Source organism: Natrix helvetica, assembly GCF_964273705.1.
Source record: "Natrix helvetica genome assembly, chromosome: 16".
Lineage (NCBI taxonomy): Eukaryota > Metazoa > Chordata > Lepidosauria > Squamata > Natricidae > Natrix > Natrix helvetica.
Window position 1 is genome coordinate 11,661,307 of NC_138563.1, and position 19,762 is coordinate 11,681,068.

Genomic DNA, 19,762 nt, shown 5'->3' on the forward strand with positions numbered 1-19,762 from the left:
AGGCCCCTAATGTCTGGGGAAAGAGACATAAGGGCTTTCCTAAGTTACTCCCTAACAATTAGCTTCTTGCTAAGATACCTCCTTGGTGAGGTTATAAAAAAAAAGATGTGGAGACTCTGGAAAGAGTGCAGAGAAGAGCAAGAAAGATGATTAGGGGGCTGGAGGCTAAAACACGTGAAGAACGGTTGTCTAGTGAAAAGAAGGACTAGGAGAGACATGGTAGCCGCCTTCCAATATTTGAGGGGCTGCCACAAAGAAGTAGCGGCCGACCTATTCTCCAAAGCACCTGAAGCAATGGATGGAAACTAATCAAGGAGAGAAGCAACCTGGAACTAAGGAGAACTTTCCTGACAGAACAATTAACCAGAAGCTCCAACACTGGAGGTTTTTAATAAGAGATTGGACAGCTACTTGTCTGGAATGCGGTAGGGCAGGGGTGTCAAACTGGATTTCTTCAAGGGCCGGAACAGCATTGTAGTTGATTGCGGGCCTGAGGAGGGGGGGGGCCGTTGGGGAGACGAGATGGCTGCCTCCTGCAGCACCCTGCTGGCCAAAAGAGGCTGTGTGCAGCCCGTTTTGGGCCCCATTTTTGACCTGTTTTTGGGCCCGTTTCTGCCCAGCAGAGGGCTGCAGGAGGGCATGGAGTTTGAAAACGAGGTGCCGTGGGGCTGCAAGCGGCCCATTTTAGCCGCCGGAGGGTTTTATATCCTTTGATATTTCTAGGCCAGCCCTGTGGGCCGGATGTAAGCACCCTGCCGGCTGGATCCGGCCCACAGGCCTTGAATTTTACACCCCTGGTATAGGGTCTCCTGCCCCCAAGGTCCCTTCCTACTCTGTTATTCTGTTCTGATTGCACCTCTCTTCCTTTCAGCCCCATTTGCTTCAGCTCAGGTGGAAGCTTCCAGGCCATCCACAATGGCTTCCTAGCCCCCTCCCCCTCAGTAGAATGGTCTTTATTTAGCCAATAGTTGGCTAATGCGATTTATCTCCTGTGTTTCTTTCAGGAGCTTTTTAAAGAGAAGCTCCTGATGGTTATGCAGAGATTGCCCAGCTTGAAAAATAGGTGTTCCGTTTATGCTGCCCAAGAATGTGGGGATACTTGAGCCGGTGGCTGCTGCTGGTGGTGGTGGTGGTGGTGGTGGTGGTGGTGGTGGTGGTGGTGGTGGTGGTGGTGGTGGTGGTGTGTGTGTGTGTGCCTTGCTGAGGCTGCCGATTCTGAAGTCTCCCGGGAGCAGCTGTCTCGAATAGGCACTGAATGAGGAAGCTGCCTCTGGTTGCCATAAATTGGGAGTCCGAAGCAACTTTTGAGTCACAACTTTTATTAAAAAGCAGAATATTTTGTGAGCTTGGGTGAGGGGCCTAAAATGGATTTACGGTTTGTGCTGTTAACAACTGTTAAACTGTTGAAGATTCAATTGTTTGTGATTTTAAAAGGGTGTTGTAGAAGAATCTTTAATTTGAAGAACAACATTTAATACCGGTATATTTTATTTCTTGTGCACCCAGGTCTCTCAATTTTCAGGCTTATTTCTAGGTTGGAAGTAGTTTGAATCAGTGGGATATAGAGTCAGTGGCATGGAGCGGACGTCCTTCTTTGCGTCACCACTGAGGTGCTGGCAACTGGTCCCCCCCCACCACCACCACCATGGCTCCTACTTGGGGGTCAGTTATTTTTTCAAGTTAGTTGCCTACCTTGTGAATGCGTTGGGAGCCTTTGTTGGGCATTTGGGTGCCTCCTTCCTTCCAAGATCAGGAGGGAGACTGAGCTGGAGTGCAGAGAAGGGGGTGTTTGCAGTGGGGCGGCTTCCCCTTGAGGGGAGCAACTCTCTCACCCGCCATCAGGGAGGAGTTGGGGCTGCTTGGGAGCACTTACACTTTTTCTTCACCTGCCTGGAGTCCCTGGGAGTTGGAGGGCCTACACTTGATACCAGGCTGTCCCTCCCTTGTGGGCCACTGCTGGCTCAGTTGATCTTCAGGGCAGCCTCCTGGCTCTTTTCCTTCCCCACCTGTGGGGCACAGCTGGCTGCTCCCTTTGCAAAGTTGAGTAAGATGGCAGGACCTGGAGGCATGTAGCTTCTGTTGTTGGGGAGGGGGATAGTTTTACTGGAAGTCCTCAAGTTACAGCCATAATGGAGACCAGAATTTCTGTTATTAGTTGACAGCTGTTAAATGAGCCACACCTGATTTTATGTTTTTTGCCACAGTCATTAAGGCAATCATTGCAACCGTGAAGGTGAATCCAGGTTTCACCCACTGACGTGGCTTCCTGGAAGCTGTCTGCGAAGGCTGTGAGTGGTGGGTGGTCCCGGGGGCCCCAGGAGGACGCTGCAAGTGCTGTAGATGCAGGCTGGTTCTCCACACACCCAAATTTTGATCTGGTCACCACAAGGATGCTGTGTTGGTTGCAACCGTAAGGACCAGTCATACGTTATTTTAGTGCGTTTGTAACTTTGGTCACTAAATAAAGTGGTTGTAAGTCAAGGAGCACCTGTTTTTCTGGACATTTTGTAGCATTTTGAGCCTCTCCTGTACCAGATGGACAAGCTTTCCATTTTGCAAGTAAATGTGTGCTTAACTCTGGGCCCCTTTTTGTTTCTTTTGGGTCCCGTGAATTCCCTCCTCCTCCCTGAGTCCAGCCCAGGAGGAGAAGGGCGGTGGGAGTCACCGCTTTTGATTTGGCTGGGCAGCTGATGGCCGAAACCTTTCAAGGGAGGAAGTTTGTTGAGAGGGAAGCTGAGTGCCCAGAGGAGCCTTTGTGTTCTTCTGCTGATAAGAGGGGAAGCTCTCTGTGTGTGTGTGTGTGTGTGTGTGTGTGTGTGTATAAGATTAGAGAGTAACCTTGAACCGAAGGGAAAGACAGGGGGTTCCTTCTGGCTGAGCCAGGGTACCCCCAATGGGCTCCTGCTTGCAGCATGAAGCAGAAAAAGTAGCATTGCCCTCTGCCCCCCAGTCAAGCTGCCCCGTCTTCTTCAGACCCGTCTTGACTCCAGCTGAGCCCCCCCCTCCCCCCCTGGGCCAGAGCCACCCCGTGTTGCCGGTCATCTCCCTTGCTGTCTTCTGGGGTGTCTTTGGATGCCCCCTCAGTGCTTCAGGTTCTCCTCCAAAGACAGAAGAAAGTGCCCCATTGTGCTTGGTCTCCAGGACCTCCTGGTGATCCCTCTGGGTCCCTCTTGCCTCTTCCTGTGCCTGGTGGGGCCCCCTTTGCTAGAGTGGAAAGGGGCCACCTGGGCCCTCAGGCCAGCCTGTTGGCAGGAATCCCAATTCAACCATCCCAGGCAGATGGCCGTCCGGTCTCTGCTTTGCAGCCACCTCTGGTCACTGCGCATGTAAGAGGTGATCTACAGGTGGTCCCGTGCTCTGGGGTGGGGGTAGGGGGTATAACTTCTTCCTCCTTGAAGAGTGAAGTCATTGATCAGCCCGACAAAAGATGAACCTGGAATGTTTTAGCATGGATGACGAAGTGCAAAGTGACCAGTGTAGATTCATGAAGGGGAATCTACTGAAGGTCACGAGGTGGCTTTGTTCGTATGTGTGGGGCAAGCTTTGAAGAAGAAGAGGGGGAAAGGTGTGGGGTTGGGAGGAAAGCAGTTTTCCAGTCTCCAGGTTCAGAGGCATTTTGTGCACCTGGCTTTGCTGGGTAGATCCCCCACCACCACCACCACCAACTGCCGGTCAGGCGGATATAGGAGATACCCCCCCCCCATCTGCTGCAGGGGCTTTGGCTCCATTATAACCAGCCGGTGAATTGGGATTGGGGGTCTTTGCAGGCAATGCGCTGCTCGTTGCCTGAAACGGGGACCCTTTGAGGAGGTTTGCCCTGGTTGCAGTTACCAACTTGCTTTTCAAGTTTCCTTGACAAAGGAAGGGAAAGGATTTAGCTCTCTCCTCCCCTGCCAAACCCCCCCCCCCAGCCGCCTTTGTTTATTTAGCAGGTTTCTTCCTTCGCCCGCTGGCTCGCCCTTGCCTTCTGAAGGGTATTCCTTTGGAACAGAATGTTTGCAGATCCTGCCTTGGCTCCCCCTTGGGCCTCGCCCAGGGCTCAGAATGCAGGCCAAAGGGTTTGCTGGGGGCATGTTTTGCTTCAGTAAAAAGCCCCTCCCTGGCCCTCCGGTGGGCCCTAGGAAATAAGGACGAACTGGGTCTCTTGAGTCCAAAGCCCCCCTTCCGTCCCCTTCAGGTTGCTGGCCCCTGGGAGGCAGCAGCATAATAGTCTTGTGCCCCCCCCCCCAGGGGAGTCCCCACAGAGACCTCCCCTCTCCCCCCTGTGCTCCCCCCCCCCCCGCCACCCTTTCTCTTTGGGGCTGGAGGTTGGGGGAGCAGACACTCAGCTGCTGGTTGCTCAGCCCCAGGGTGGATTTAGTTTAAATCAACTCGATTTAAATAACTAGTAAGAAGGCTTGATTTAGATCACCTCGATTTAAATCATAATGTTTAAAGAGCAACTGTCATCTCTGTCCTGCAGTAGCTCCTCCTCTGACCCTCTGTTGACTATTGCAGAATATGCAGCCTCCTCATGCTATATAACTAAGCTCCATTTCATGCTGAATACACCAAATTATTAATTTACCTTAAATAGAAAACTATCTTTAGATAGAAAAAGCATTTATTAAAATAAATTTAATAAAAGTAAAAAAATCTGATTTAAATAAATATAACCTGATTTATTTATTTATTTTTAAAAATCAATTTTTATCCACCCTGCTCAGCACTCTCCTCAGTTCAAGGTGTCCAGACCTGGCCTGGTGTCCCAGTTTCTCAAGATCCTCCCAAATCTTGACTTGGCTGCCTGCAAATGTGATGGTCACATTTTATTTCTATTCTTACTGATTCTCAACACACACACACACACACACACACACACCCCATCACCTTTTATTGTGGCCTCCTTTCCAAGCCCAAGTTTCTTTTTGAGTTTTAGCTTTCTGCAGTTTTTAGTATTTGCCAGTGCATCTCTTAATAATTGAACACTAGCTCCTGTTTTTGTACATCTCCCCATTTACTTCCTACCGATTCTTCCGGTATGTTACTATTGAGCACTTCCAACTCTCTTGTGATTATAACATAGGGATCCCCCCCCCCCAAAAAATGAGGCGGGAATTTGTGTTGAAACTGGCTAAAGACCCCCACTTTCTTTACCCACCAACCAGCCTGTTCCAGTTAAGCAGCATCAGCTCATCTGGAAAATGAAATGGAGAGCAAGACCGAGGAGTTTTGGCTGAGTTGATTTTTGTGACAGGCTCCAAAAACCAAGAGAAGCACAGTTATTTCTGAACTTTTGTTGTTCCTCACATTTCATAGACACAAACCTTGCCAAACTAAAAGCTGCCACTTGCGTGGTCCAAAATGCACAACCTCTAGAGAGGAGCCATCCTGACCCTCTTCCAATGATTAGAGCCAATGATCTAAACCTCTCTTGGTCCTCTGACTGGAGTGCAACCCCTCCTTCCTGGGACTCCGGACCACACCCCACCCTGACCCTTTGCGTGTTTGCCAGTGACGCCTGTTCCCAAAAGTCTGTAATTTAGGAGAATGCAAGATCTTCTGATCTATTCTTGCTTTGGGGGGTAAGGTGCTGGACAAGGTCACATGTAATTTCAATTAGAATTGGGTTTTCTTAGGAAATAGTGAACTGAGTCCTCATTTCTGCCCCTCTGCTCTGAGATGAGATGGTGCTGAAGAAGGCGGTGGGATTTCCAAGTCTTGGGATGAGTGTCGTTGCTCAAGCGGAAGAAAGAGCGTTAAACTTCATCTCCAGGCTGTCCCCAGCTCAATTGGGAGATGGGATTTGCCCCAGAGGATGTGTGTGTGTCGGCCTCTGCTTTGCTGCTCGCTTTCGGCTGCTATTGAAACGGGGAGGGGGGGGGGAGATATATGGCATTTGGGAGGGGAAGTTTGAGCACAGGAGTGAATGAAGAAGGGAGTCGTTTTCTCACCATCTACTGCGCAGGCTGCAGACAATGGAATTGCCGCCAAGGCCAACCGTCCGGCATACCATCCTGATGATGGGTTTTGAAACTGCAGCCCACATGACACCTGTGGGGTATGGGGATTGGACTGGGGGTTGGGATCACTAGGGGGAGGGAGCTGGGTCACATATTGATATCTATGATTGCGCGCGCTTTTGCCTCAGATCTTGCTTTCTGCTTGCTGCTATCCACTCATAACCGGTAAAAGTACTCTTAATTCTGAAAAATGGACTTGAGTGGTTTCTTTCCTGGTTACTGATGGAGGCTGCCCTGACAGTGTGGCTGCTGGGAACCCCGCCCCCTTAGCAGCTCCTTTCAGAAGAGTTTGGAAGGAGGATGGCTGACGCCCCCCTTTACCCCTTCCCTCTACAGGCCACATTCCTGCTTCTCTGAGACCGGATCCTTTGGTTGCCTTGCAGAAAACCCCTTTGCTGAGTGTGCCAGAAGTGGAACTCTTCCTGGAAGAAAGGTGCGTCCTTGCGGGCGTTGCAGGGAGTGGGGAGCGGTGGGCGACATCACAGGCAGGATGGAGGCACTGGTGCCAAGGCATACCGACCCACCTGGCCCTCTTCATGCCCTCAGGCTTCATGAGGTGCGTTGCAGCTGGTCTTCTGTTAGAGGCCTACAGCCTGCTGCAAGAGTAGAAAGATAGCTTTAGAATTCAAGGTTATTTTGTTCTCTTCCAAAATGTCCAATGTCGACTCTCGTGTTTCCAACACGGGCAAGTCCACATGATATGTGGTTCCAGTTGCCTTGTCCAAACCGACAATGATATGGTTGAATCCATCTGAAAACATGGCTTGTTTTAATTTCATTAATTTTCTGGCTGGCGTCAGGAGTAGCGGCAAGAAAGAGCCACTTCTACCTCAACAACTCCACCTGCTGCTTTGCCTCCTCCCCCCTTTCTTATCTCTCCCCCCCCCCAGTCTGGAGGAAACCTCTGCTGGAAAAGAAAAGAACCGGAGGGGAGGGGGCCACAGAGGCATGGCTGAAAGGCTGGGGTACTCCAGGTCACCTGCAGTCCATCGGGCGGCAGAAGACTCTCAGCCCGGGTTAATATTAAGTGCCTTGCTGGATCTTATCAAGTGTTGGGCTGATCCATTTGTGGCTCCTTTACTCATTGTGTACTTAGGAAACACACGCAAAACAAATACCTTCCTTCTCCTCCTGCGTTCCTTAAATCCTCCACGCATAGTGTCCCCAGTACCTATTCCTAGTTCATTTAGTGACCGTTCAAAATTACAGTGGCACTGAAAGAGTGACGGGACCATTTTTCACACTTATGACCTTTGCGGAATTCCCATGGTCAGTTATCAAAATTCAGAGGCTTGGGCACTGATACATGTGACGGCCTGGGGTCGTCCTGGGGGTCGTTTTTGTGATTTTTCTGAACAAGCAAAGCCAATGGGGAATCCATCAACTATGTTACTAACACTTAACAACCGCAGTGATTCACTTGACAACTGTGGCGAGAAAGGTTGTAAAATGGAGCAAAATTCACTTAATAAATGTCTCACTTAGCAACAGAAATTTTAGACTTTATTGTGACCATAATTCAAGAATTATATGTAGTTAAAAGATTCGGCAATAGCTCAATGTAGATTTGTGGTATCTGCTTTAAATGACCTCCTTGGTTGATCCAAGTGTTGTTGGATTTAGGGATCTCCTCTTGATGCATGTGGGGGGGGGGATGGATGAAGATCTGTCAGGCTGTTCCTTGGAATCGGACTTTGACACAAGTATAGCACACACCTGTAAATCAGAGGAGATGCACATGTCCAGAGCATGTTGGATTTGTGGAGACTCTGACATACGTGATGGAGTTAAAACGTGTCAGTTGCTTTTTCCCTCAGAAAGAAAGTTTCAGGAGAAGGGAGGCAGAGGACGGATTACAGCTGTAACTAATTATCTATCTGCTTTTAAGTCACTTCGGTCATGGCGGATTCTTACAATTTTCCATTTTTCTAAATTCAGATTTAAAATAAATGTAAGTAATAACCCTGAAGCAAATCAATAAGAACAGAGACTAAAAAATCAGGAATACCACACACACGTCAGTGTTCCAGACATTAAAACCGCTTTCTTCTTCAGAGGGAACAGTTTCCAGCACTGGTGGCCTGGTGGAAGGGCCACAGTCTGATGGACTTCTGAAGGTGAAGAGGGACGGGGCCATTCAGTTGTCTTTGGGGTGGGTGGGTGGGTGGGTGGGGTTGTTCCTGAAATGATTCCCTTCCAGAATCCCTGGGGATGCTGTAGCCCTTGACAAGAAGGGGTGTGGAGGGAGCCCACCTTACTGGATCTTCTCAGGCCAGCCAAAGTTGATGGGAGAAGGGAGGGAAGCAAAGATGTCAGGAGGCAACGCTGCCCAATTTTGTCTTTAAGCCAGAGAGCTTTTAGCTGGTATAGTTTGGCAACTTTCCCCCCTTCCGGCTCAATCTCCTTTTCCAATTTCCTGGTCTGCTAGGATGGGATCTAAGCCTCTCGGCTCAACCCTGATGATGGTTGACAAATCACTTTACTTGTTCTGCGCCTCCTCCAAGCAAATTGGTCTCAGTCCCTTGCAAAGCTGGTTCTTCAGGTTCCTGCAGGAATAATAATGCCCTCCTGGTTGTGTCGTCCCCCCCCCCCCCCGTTACCACATTGATGGCTCATTTATGTTTTCCTCCTTTGGGGCTGCCCCATTACTGTGGCACAACAAGGCAACCCTTTTAATATTTTGAGGCTGACTGAGTTGGGTTGGGCTCAGAGGTTTAGCAGGTTCAGGTTGGTTAGTCCTTGGATGGGCAACTTCCACAGAGATCTGGTGAAATTCCAGAAGACAGGAAGGGACTAAATGTAGTCCAAAGAGGGAAGGGAAAGGCTTCACGCTGACCCTTTTCCTGCCCCTCAAAGATCTTCAGCACAGATTAACCTGACGTTGGTGAGCGCTTGGATAGGAATGGATAGGAATGCGTCAATCAGTCCACAAGAGCCAGAATGAGCTTGTCATGAACAAGTCTTGAAAGATTAACCATGGGAATACCAGGCACCAGGAAAACATTCAACAAAGTTCTTCTTTAATAAAATGGTCACATTCTCTTGTGCGCTGCTTGGAGAGTCCAAGCATGGGTTAAATACAGTCTATCTGCCCTAGGACTGAGTAGATTTTTCTTTAACCACGCCTCCTTTGCCCCATTGAGGTCAGTTTAAAAACTCGGTCCGGCCGTTAGGACTATATTTGGGGAGCTCCTCAGTTCTAGGTCAGATAGACTGGACTCTCCAAGTAGAATACAGCGAAATTAGAATTTTTTATTTTTGTATAGAGTGTTACAGGTTTCATCTTAGTTTAGGATTTATAGGAAGATTCCATTGATTCTGAACCTGCTGAGGTGGCTGTCGAGGCTCCACGGAGCTGCCGGTCGCACGCAGCGTGTGGAGTGGTGGAGGTGCTTGCCTGGCGGCTGCCAGCAAGCACAGGGGTGACAGTAGGCTTTATGTCCGTTTCCTGGCCGCTTCTTTACTATGTATGTATGTATGTATGTATGTATGTATGTATGTATATAAGTGTATATGTGTATATGTGTATATGTGTGTGTGTGTATGTGTATGTGTATATGTATGTATGTATGTATGTATGTATGTATATAAGTGTATATGTGTATATGTGTGTGTGTATGTGTATGTGTATGTGTATATATATATATATATATATATATATATATATATATATATATATATATATATATATATATATATATGCTGGTTTTGTTGTATTCGGGTCTTTTCCCGTGTAAGGTTGAGATTGTCTTTGCAACGTTTCGGCAGGATCACACCTGCCATCTTCAAGCTGTGGGCTTAAAATGTGATCGGAGCTGCCGTCTTTCTGTAAGTCTTACAGAAAGACGGCAGGGAGTCGGGGTGATCATATATTCACATTATGTACAGCTAGTTTCAACCATTAACAGTTATTCTACTTAATACATTGTCTGTCCTTCTGTTCGATCACAATATATACATTTGTTCCAGTCTTGTCATCTTAACTTATAACAGTCATAAAATCTATTCCATACTTCAAAATATTCTGATTCCCCTTTATTTTTAAGTTCCAAAGTGAGCCTATCTGCTTCTGCACAGGCCAACACTTTTCTGATTATATCTAGCTCTGATAGTGTATTTTCTTTTTTCCAATGCTGTGCATAGGTTATGCGCGCTGCAGTCAGTATATGTATAACTAGATAGAGTGTATCTTTCTTAAACCCCTCCGGTATTATGCCTAGGAGAAAAGCTTCTGGTTTAAACATAATTTGTTCTCCCACCATTTGTTCTAACCATGATTGGATCATTTTCCAATATTTTTTTGCTTCATTGCACGTCCACCACATATGGTAGAAAGTGCCTGGTGTTTTTTTACACTTCCGACAATCTGGGGCCAGATTTTTGAACATTTTAGAAAGCCGTGCTGGCGGGAGATGCCATTTGTAGAACATCTTGTAAAGGTTTTCTTTTTTACGCCGTAGCCAATGTTAATTTCTGATTAAGTATCCAAAGTTTTTCCCACTTGGCCAATTCCACATTGTAACCGAAATTTTTCGCCCAGGCGACCATGGTTTCTTTGACATGTTCCTCCTCTAGTTTATATTCCAACAAGAATCTATACAGCACTTTGATCAGTCTGTTTTCTGTCTGTATCAACAGTTTATCTAATATTGTGTAGTCTTTGGCAATACCTTCGTTCTTCCTATCCTGTGCATACCTTGATTGTATCTGTAAATAAGACCACCATTCTACTTGTACTCCTTGTGATGTCAGTTCTGATCTGGTTTTGATCTCCCCCTGCCTGTTCAATAGCTCTTTATATGTGACTATATTTTCCACATTAATTAAATTTGGGTGTATGTATGCTTCCATCGTAGATAGCCAAATGGGTATTTTGGTATAGTGGTCATGTTTAATTTTGTTCCATATTATTAACAGAGATTGTCTGATGTAATGTCTACTAAAATATTTGTGTGCAGATCCTTTTTCATACCAGAGGAAGGCATGCCAGCCTGCTTGGAGGTCATGACCTTCCAATTTGAGTAACCTTTTATTTCTCAGCATTATCCATTCCCTTAGCCATGTTAATATGGCCGCAGTATAATAGAGTTCCCAATCTGGTACGCCAAATCCTCCCTTTTCCTTAGTGTCTTGCATAGCCTTAAGTTTTATTCTTGGTTTTCTTCCCTGCCAGATAAATTTCAAAACCAATTGATTCAAATCTTTGAAGACACCTTTTTCTAATTTAATGGGTATATTCTGAAATAGGAAAAGAAATTTTGGTAATATATTCATTTTTATAATTGCGATCCTGCCCATCAGGGACAGTTGTAGGTTTTTCCATCTTTCTAGATCTTTCTTAGTTTTATTAATCAGATTGGTATAATTGTCTTCTTTGATGGTCACACACCTCGCAGATAAATGTATACCAAGATATTTAACTTTTTTGACAATTTGGATACCCAATTTCTTCGTTAACTCCTCTTTTGCTTTTGATTTGATATTTTTAGTCAGCATTTTGGTCTTTGTCATATTTATCTTTAGACCCGCTTTGTTCCCATACTCTGTCAGTTCCTCAATGAGTTTCGTACCAGACTTCATAGGATCTTCTAGCACAAACACTAGATCGTCCGCAAAGCTGGCCGCTTCTTTACATTTCAACCTCCGGTTGCTCGAGTAGAGCTCCGGCGGTTTTGGCGGTTTCTCCTCAGCCTGGCAAGTGCGGCGCCCATTTTGAAAGCGTTTCACGTGCTTTCTGAGGCTGCAAAGTGGGACATTCGGCTTGGAGAGCGGCGGTGTGCGGCGATGGCCATTTTAAGTGCCTTTCTTGCCAGATCATCATCGGAAGACTCCTGGACCACCGCACCTTTGCGCTAAAGCCCCTCAGCCGCAGATCACCGCCAGGGAATCTCTGACCTTGTCTGGGTCACCGGCAAGATCTACCTCCCTGCAGCATAGTCAGGGACCACCGAGTGCGGCCCTAGGAGTTGTGGCTACTTAAGTCACGCCCCTATCTCTGTTGATCTGCAGGCGCATCGGAGCCAGCCAGCCCGCGCCTGGTGCCATGTTACTGCTACAGCCTCTTCTATCCCTCGGAGGACGACCCTTTGATCTGCAAGTAGAACACCATGGCAGACGGAGGCGCAGGAGGAGTTGGCAGGGCCCTCTTCGAGACACAGTAGGCCAGATCCTCCATCACAAGGGGAGAAGGGATGGAAAGGCACCATAGGGAAGGAATCCCAGGGTCCCTCGGGCAGTATAACTACCCCCAGGGAGGAACCCCGGAAGCACAAGCTCATTATAAATATTGCGGGAAAGGCAAGAGGGCAAACCAGATCACCCGAGCAGAGAGCTCCCTCGCCTGACCCGTCCATTGAGCAGATGGGGGAAGAAGTATCCGGATCACCTCAGGGACATAGCCCTCCATCTATGGTTGAAGAGGTGTTGTGGGATTCTTTTCCCGAGGCCTCCTGGGGATACCCTGACTCCCCTAGTTCTTCCATTAGGAAGGAACCAGAGCCCTTTCAGTGTTTCCCCCCTCAGGAGGAGGACACACGTACGAGCAGGCCCAGAAGCAGGTCCACAAACTCTAGGGCTCGGCCTAAAGAGGACAAGGGCTCTGCCTTATCTGCAGAGATGAGGGAGGTTATTGCCATCTCGCAGGTTATAGCTGAGGGGATACGCCAGAAGGATGCTCAAGCCTCTGGTTCTTCCAAGTCTCGATCATGCCCTGTTCAGGACATGGACTGCGCCCCGGCCTCTTCTGGCACCTCAGTGGCCACGGAGGAGTCTGCCTCAGAGGGGGAAGAGGCAGAGGAATTCGAGTTATCGGAGGATGAGGACCTTCCTCTTGATAAACCCGCCTTCACCGGCCTATTTAAACCGGCTTTATTTAAGGCCATCTTACACAAGGCTAAGGCTTCCACCGAGTTAGGAGCCAAGCCCAAGGATAAGGCAGCCCCCTCCACCTCTCAGGACCCCAAGGAGGGTCTATTTAAGGAAAATGCCCCAACGCAGGAACTGATTCCGGTTCCTGATCTCTTTATAGACGTTGTCCAACGCCAGCGGGGAGATAAAAATTTATATTCCACAGAGACCAGAATGGATGACATCTTGAAATTGCCAGAGGTAGAGGTCCTATTCCCAAGCTGGGGACAGGAACCAGGATAGAAACTCATTTGAGCCCCGGGGTAGACAACAGCAGGCTTTCTTTCGGAAGCCCTTTCGTGGCGGTTCCAACTCCCGCCAATTACAACCAACAACTGACCACCAACAGGTTCCTCCCATAGGCGGCTGACTACAATTGTATGCCCACAAATGGGAGGAGATCACCTCGGACTCTTGGGTCCTCAACACGATCAGGAGGGGCCTAGTCCTAGAATTTCTATCATTTCCTGAGCAGAACTTCATCCGCTGCCTGAAATCCAAATATCCCATGAAGAGATCCCTCATGCAGGCGGATATTCGTCACCTTCTGCAAATAAGGGCCATAGAACCTGTACCGAAGGAGCAAGGGAAGGGGTTGTACACCATTCTTTTCCTGGTCCCGAAAAGCTCAGGAGGACCATCCTAGACTTAAAGTGCCTGAATCAACATTTGGCCTACAAGCGGTTCAAGATGCAGTCCCTCCAGTCCACCCTGGACTGCATAAGGCAAGGAGACCTGCTCACCTCCATAGACTTGAAAGAACCTTACCTGCACATTCCCATCCATGGGAAGTTCCTGCGGTTCTATTATGACAGGAGGCATTACCAGTACAAGGCCCTCCCATTCGGCCTCTTGTCCACGCCCAGGACCTTCACAAAGCTTCTGGCAGCTGTGGGAGCTCACCTCTGGGCCTGTCTGATTCGACTGGAATGCTACTTGGATGACATCATCATTCAGTCCTCGAGCCACAACCAGGCCCTATGAGATGTTGGAGTGACTATACGCACCCTCCAACAGCATGGCTTCTCGGTAAACCAGAAGAAAAGTCACCTTGAGCCAACCACGCGAATTCAGCATCTCGGCACCGTCATAGACTCCATCTCTTGCCAGGTGTTTCTCTCACTGGACCGTCTACGCAACCTCAGGAGCAGAGTGCATCAGTGTCGGCAACTCAGGTCAGTGCCGATCAGCAGACTATCGCAACTTCTCGGCATCATGATTTCCTGTCTAAAGGTAGTTCCCTGGGAGCGCCTTCATGCCAGGGAACTACAGTGATTCCTCCTGCCGATTCAGAGGTCAAAGGACAGCAACTCTCCGAGGCGAGTACTTCTGCTGCTGAAAGTGATCCGCTCCCTTCGCTGGTGGCAATTGGCAGCAGTGGAAAAGGGGTGCCAGTTCAAGGAGCCCAAAAGAATTGTGGTAACCTCAGATGCCAGCCTCTACGGATGGAGGGCACATTGTCAAGGACAACTGACACAAGGCAGATGGACGCAGAGGGAGGCAGCTCACAACATAAATTGGCTGGAGCTGGGAGCTGCCCGGCTCGCCCTACGACAGTTTTCAACACAGATTGCGGGCCACCACGTACTATTGCTAACAGACGTAGCAACAAAGGCCCACATAAACCGGCAGGGTGGCACCCACTCCAAGAGACTCATGACAGAGGCAGAGTCTCTGGGCAGGTGGGCGGAACGCCACCTAGCAGACCACATATCTGGGACAAGCAATGTGAAGGCAGACTGGTTGAGCCGGCAGACAATCGACAACTCCGAGTGGTGTCTGCATCCAGTACTGTTCCAACAGATAGTTTGGAGGTTCGGCCAACCTCAAGTAGACCTATTCGCCACTCACGCCAACACACACATGCCAAGGTTCTTTTCTTGTTACCTCTCACCCCAGGCGGAGGGGACGGATGCCCTGAGGTGCAAGTGGCCCTCAGGACTTCTCTACGCATTCCCTTCCCTCCCACTTATTCCACAAGTAGTAGCCAAACTCTTAGCGGAGGAAGCGGAGATCCTCCTTGTGACTCCACACTGGCCCAGGAGTGTCAGGGGAAATTTCACCTTGAACTAATGAGGTCTAGAATCGATGGCTTTTCCAAACAGCATATCTTCAAGAAAAACAAAAATAAAAACCCGAGAACATGTTCTAATTAAAAACAAGCTTTAATACAAAAATAAGAAAATAGAAATAAAACAAATCTATCTAATTGTTACATTTTGGTAAGAACAAATGTTGTCCGCCTTCTTGGAAGACGAACAGAAGATCAAAAGGAAAAAAGTCTCTGGAATGTGTGGTGTATTATAAACGTGTTAAGCATGCGCAGTAAATCATTGCTGATAAGGACCTATGACCTGCGCAATAACTCTTTCAGCTCGGCTAGCAAACAATTAACACAGTGATAAGGAGGTCTTGGTACGTGGACCTTGTCAGTCTCTCCATCCAGAGACCATGGAGGATTCCTCATGAGCAAATCTCCCTCAGCCAGGGGGCTGTCTGCCATCCGGATCCCCAGTGGCTCCAATTAGCCGTCTTGCACTTGAGTTCCTGAGGGGACAAAATCTTTCTGACAAGGTCATCAAGACTATTCAAATGTCCAGAAGACCATCTACTACGCGAATATACGAAGCGACATGGGTCACCTTTTCAACCTGGTGCAACGAATGTGGTATAAGGGACATTTTGGTTTCAATACCACAACTACTAGACTTCTTTCAGGAAGGTTTGGACAAAGGTCTGGCGCCCAACACTCTCCGTTGCCAGGTCGTTGCTTTGTCCACCATCCTCGCTAGGGGCTCGTCCAGGTCCCTCAGTCAACACCCTCAGGTCAAGAGTTTCCTGAAGGGCAAGGCCAATATCAGCCCTCAGACTATACACCGATACCCTTCCTGGAACTTGCTGTTTGTTCTGTGGGCCCTGATGAGCGCGCCTTTCGAGCCGATTTGAACTACGAGCCTGCGTCATTTGACACTTAAGACAGCCTTCCTAGTGGCGATTACGTCTGCTCGGAGAATCTCAGAGCTTGCGGCTCTCTCAGTCAGGGAGGAGCTATGTATAATTCATACTGATTGGGTCATATTCAGACTCGACCCCACCTTTATCCCCAAGGTGAACTCTCACTTCCACAGAGCCCAGGAAGTGATCCTCCCCAACTTTTGCCCTAAACCTACGCATCCCAGGGAGCGTACTTGGCATACGTTAGACATTAGACAAGCTGTTTGCATATATGTTAGGAGGACTAAAGAACTTAGACGCTCCGAGTCATTCTTTGTGTCATTTCAGCCTGGGTCGCTGGGCCGCAAGGCATCGTCTTCAACCATTGGACGTTGGCTGTGGGCCTACATCAAGATGGCCTATGAACATCAGGGCAGGGCCGTGCCTGGTCGGGTGATGACACACTCCACAAGGAGTGCTGCCACTACAGCAGTGTGGATGACCCAAGCGTCCATCATTGACATTTGCAGAACGGCTACGTGGGCGTCCCCCACTGCGTTCATTAGAAATTACAAGATTGACACCTTTGCCTCAGCCTCCTTTGGAAGATGTGTTTTGCAGAAAGATGCTCCAGATCCAGACACTAACTCTTCCCGCCCTGGGACACAATAGCTTGGGTATGTCCCATGCTTGGACTCTCCAAGCAGCGCACAGGAGAATGACGGTTGGCTTACCTGAACAATCGTTCTCTGGGCGCTGGGGGAGAGCCCAACCCTGCCCAGGGTTTAACTAGGTGTCCGAGACTTGTCACGGTTGAAATTCTGTAGGGCGTCCTGCAGTGGACAAGACCTTCATTTTTAAACTGACCTCAATGAGGCAAAGGAGGTGTGGTTAAAGAAAAATCTACTCAGTCCTAGGGCAGATAGACTGTATTTAACCCATGTTTGGACTCTCCCGCAGCTCCCAGAGAACAACTGTTCAGGTAAGCCAACAGTCATTCAGGAGATACGATCCTACTGCTAGATGTGCTCATCACTGTCGGTTGACTGGGGGTCCTTAAAGGCTCTGCTTCAGCTTTACAGTAGGACAGGGTAGAGGGCTCCATCGGAGGCCCCTGTCCTTGTCAGCACGTTCCTTCACACACTAAAAAGGCAGCTTCGGTATGTCCTAACTAACAAAGCAGAGCCTGGGTTGCAGTAAATGCTTGTTCTTTTCCCTGGGAGGCTGAGCAGCCCAGAGTGAGCTCAGAGATGGTCTTCCAGAGCATGAAGAAAGCAGGTCCCCTGAGAGGCAGGAACAGAGCCGTCTTCAGAAGGAGAAGGCTTGAGGGCAGATAGGATGGCAGCCATCAGGGGCCTGAAGGCCTCTTGTGGAGAGGATGGGCGGGGGGGACATGGTTGATTCCCTGTTGACCCAGAGGGCAGGTCCAGAACTAAGGGACTGAATCTGCAGGGCAGGAGATATTAGGAGAAATTTCCTGAGCTGCCAGCCAGGGAAATCAGCTGCCTTGTCTTCGCTGGAGGCCTTCAGAGACTTTCACAGATCCTGTGTTGAGCAAGAGGTTGGACTCTGTAACCTTTGAAGTCACTTCCAGTTTTATGACCCTGTGATACTTGTTTCTGTCCTTAGGATGAGAAAGAGATCAGATCTTCGTGTGACACACCTCGAAATGCTTGAAAAGGGCTCTCTTCATCTTATCTTAGTTAGCTTTACTAAAGGCTAACTTCTCCTTTTTCTCTTCTGATCAACCTCGTTTTTCCCCTCTGAAGTTTCTCTGAGCTTAAATAACAGTTGGATAATCTTAGCTGGCCAGATACGAATCTCAGGGGATGATGATGAATGCAACTTGGGACTTTTGCGTTTGGGGAATTACTTCACCCTTCAGCCTTTTCTCATTTATCATTCTAATGGCCTTTTCCCTCTCCCCAGAGCTGTGCATTTGACTTTTTTTTTCCTAAATGAAGAATTTTGTATTATTTCCATTAATCCTATGGTACCATTTCAATTTGATGTGGAACCATTCCGTAGTTTTAAAGCCAGCCACAGTTCTCAGTCTGTTTATGACTTGTGGTAGATCTTCCCATACATGACAACACCAGACAGATCTGCAGCTTCCCTGTTTTCCTTCTCACCCACTTTTGAAGAGGAGAACAAAACTTGCTCTCCTTCGATCCATTCTTTGTGATTTCTCAAAAGTAGATTATCTGCAAGATTATTGGCAAATTCCTTTACTGTCTTGGAATGCAATGCATTTCTAACTCTGCCCTTTTAAACTCAAAGGAGTTACGTTCCCTGACTAGACTGAAATCCTGCCCCTTCCTCCTGCTCTTTGCGGAAGAGATTGGTGGAACATGTTTCCTCTTTTCTGGAGGAGACAGAACTCAATCCAGCAGACGCCATTGCTTTGATTTTGGCTTCCTCTGAGGGAGCTCTTTGGTCTGTAGCTGGGATCCTTTTCCCAGCTCAGCTCCTTCCAAGCTCTGCTTTCGCTCATGAGATGGCCCCTCTTGGTTGGGCAGCCACAGACCTGGGGTTGACTTTCGTTTCCCCCCCCCCCCCACTGGAATAGTTGTAGCCATTGTACCATTCCTGCTACGTACGTGCAATCAGCCCTGTTCCCATTGCAGGGACTCTTAGCAAATAGCTCAGGTGACCCACAAGCCCTTACTGCGGAGTCCTTGGTGCTCTTTGAGGAGTCTCTGGTCCCCCTCCAACTGTGGAAACGTTGCCCTCTTTCCTCCGGCAGTTTTGCTTAGATAGAATTCCTAAGCAGAGACAAACCCCCACCCACCCCCCACCCACCCACTTTAGATTCCCTGTCTCCACCTGCTGGTCACCCCAAGGCCAGTTGGGACTTTGATGGCTTTTCTTGCAAAGGGAGGAAAAGGTGAGTCCAGGCGGTCTCTGACTTCTGCCTGGGGAGGGGGAGGGGCAACGTGCCAACTGACAAGACGGGGGGCTCAGCAGTGGGGGTGTTTCCCCCTTGCCATGAAGCATGGATAAGCCATGGTATGGATAAGGAGGAGAAGGGCAAGCCCTCCTGTGGCTGAATGTGGACAGGCCGGACGTTTCCCTTTGTGTCAGGGATCATCAGGTTACACCATCGCTTGCTCCCAAGTCCCCACAACGTCTGCAGAGCCTTCCCCTTTGGCTGCATCAGAGGTAGCTTCAGCTCCTTAGGTCTATTCCCCTTTTTTTAATTAAAAAGTTTTTTTATTGAACATAAATTTAAGACGTTGGATGCAGTGTAAACTGCAGAATCTATGCCATCCATGCTAAGATATCTAGTTGCACATTGTAGCCACCCTGATTTTTTACATTTGATCCGTACCGTATTTACAAAAAAAGAAGAAAAGTAACCATCGACCATGGTATCCTGTTGCACCGACTGGAGGGGTTGGGGGTCCGGGGCACCGTCTTGCGGTGGTTCGGCTCCTACCTTTCTGGCCGGACACAACGTGTGTTGGCAGGGGAGCAGAGGTCGACCCTAAGCCCCCTTACTTGTGGGGTGCCACAGGGGTCGGTCCTCTCGCCACTCCTGTTCAACACATACATGAAGCCGCTGGGCGAGATCATCCGTGGTTTCGGGGTGGGATATCATCTGTACGCTGATGATACTCAGCTGTACATTTCCACCCCGAACCACCCCAACGAGGCCGTTGAAATGATGTCCCGGTGTGTGGAAGCCGTACGGGTCTGGATGGATGACAACCGACTCAAGCTCAACCCTTCCAAGACGGAGTGGCTGTGGGTTCCGGCCCCCCGGTTCAACCAGTTAATTCCATCTCTGGCCATTGGGGGCATTCAACTCGCCCCCGTGGAGCGGGCGCGCAATTTGGGCGTCCTCCTGGATGCCAGGCTGTCCATGGATGACCATGTGACAGCCGTGGCCAGGGGGGCGTTCCACCAGGTTCGCCTGG

General features: G+C 48.8%; 2 protein-coding genes across 5 annotated transcripts in view; both read left to right on the forward strand.

The window, feature by feature from the left end:
* The window catches only part of HAPLN2 (hyaluronan and proteoglycan link protein 2), a 117,302-nt gene that overhangs the window by 51,999 nt on the left and 45,541 nt on the right, over positions 1 to 19,762 (forward strand). The gene's annotated exons all lie outside the window — the stretch shown is intronic.
* Positions 1 to 19,762, forward strand: part of PC (pyruvate carboxylase) — a 128,176-nt gene that overhangs the window by 4,052 nt on the left and 104,362 nt on the right. For all 4 annotated transcript variants that reach the window (XM_081967827.1, XM_081967825.1, XM_081967826.1 and 1 more), the window contains exon 2: positions 6,339 to 6,435. The gene's annotated coding sequence lies outside the window, so the exon portion shown is untranslated. The remainder of the gene's footprint in view (positions 1 to 6,338; positions 6,436 to 19,762) is intronic.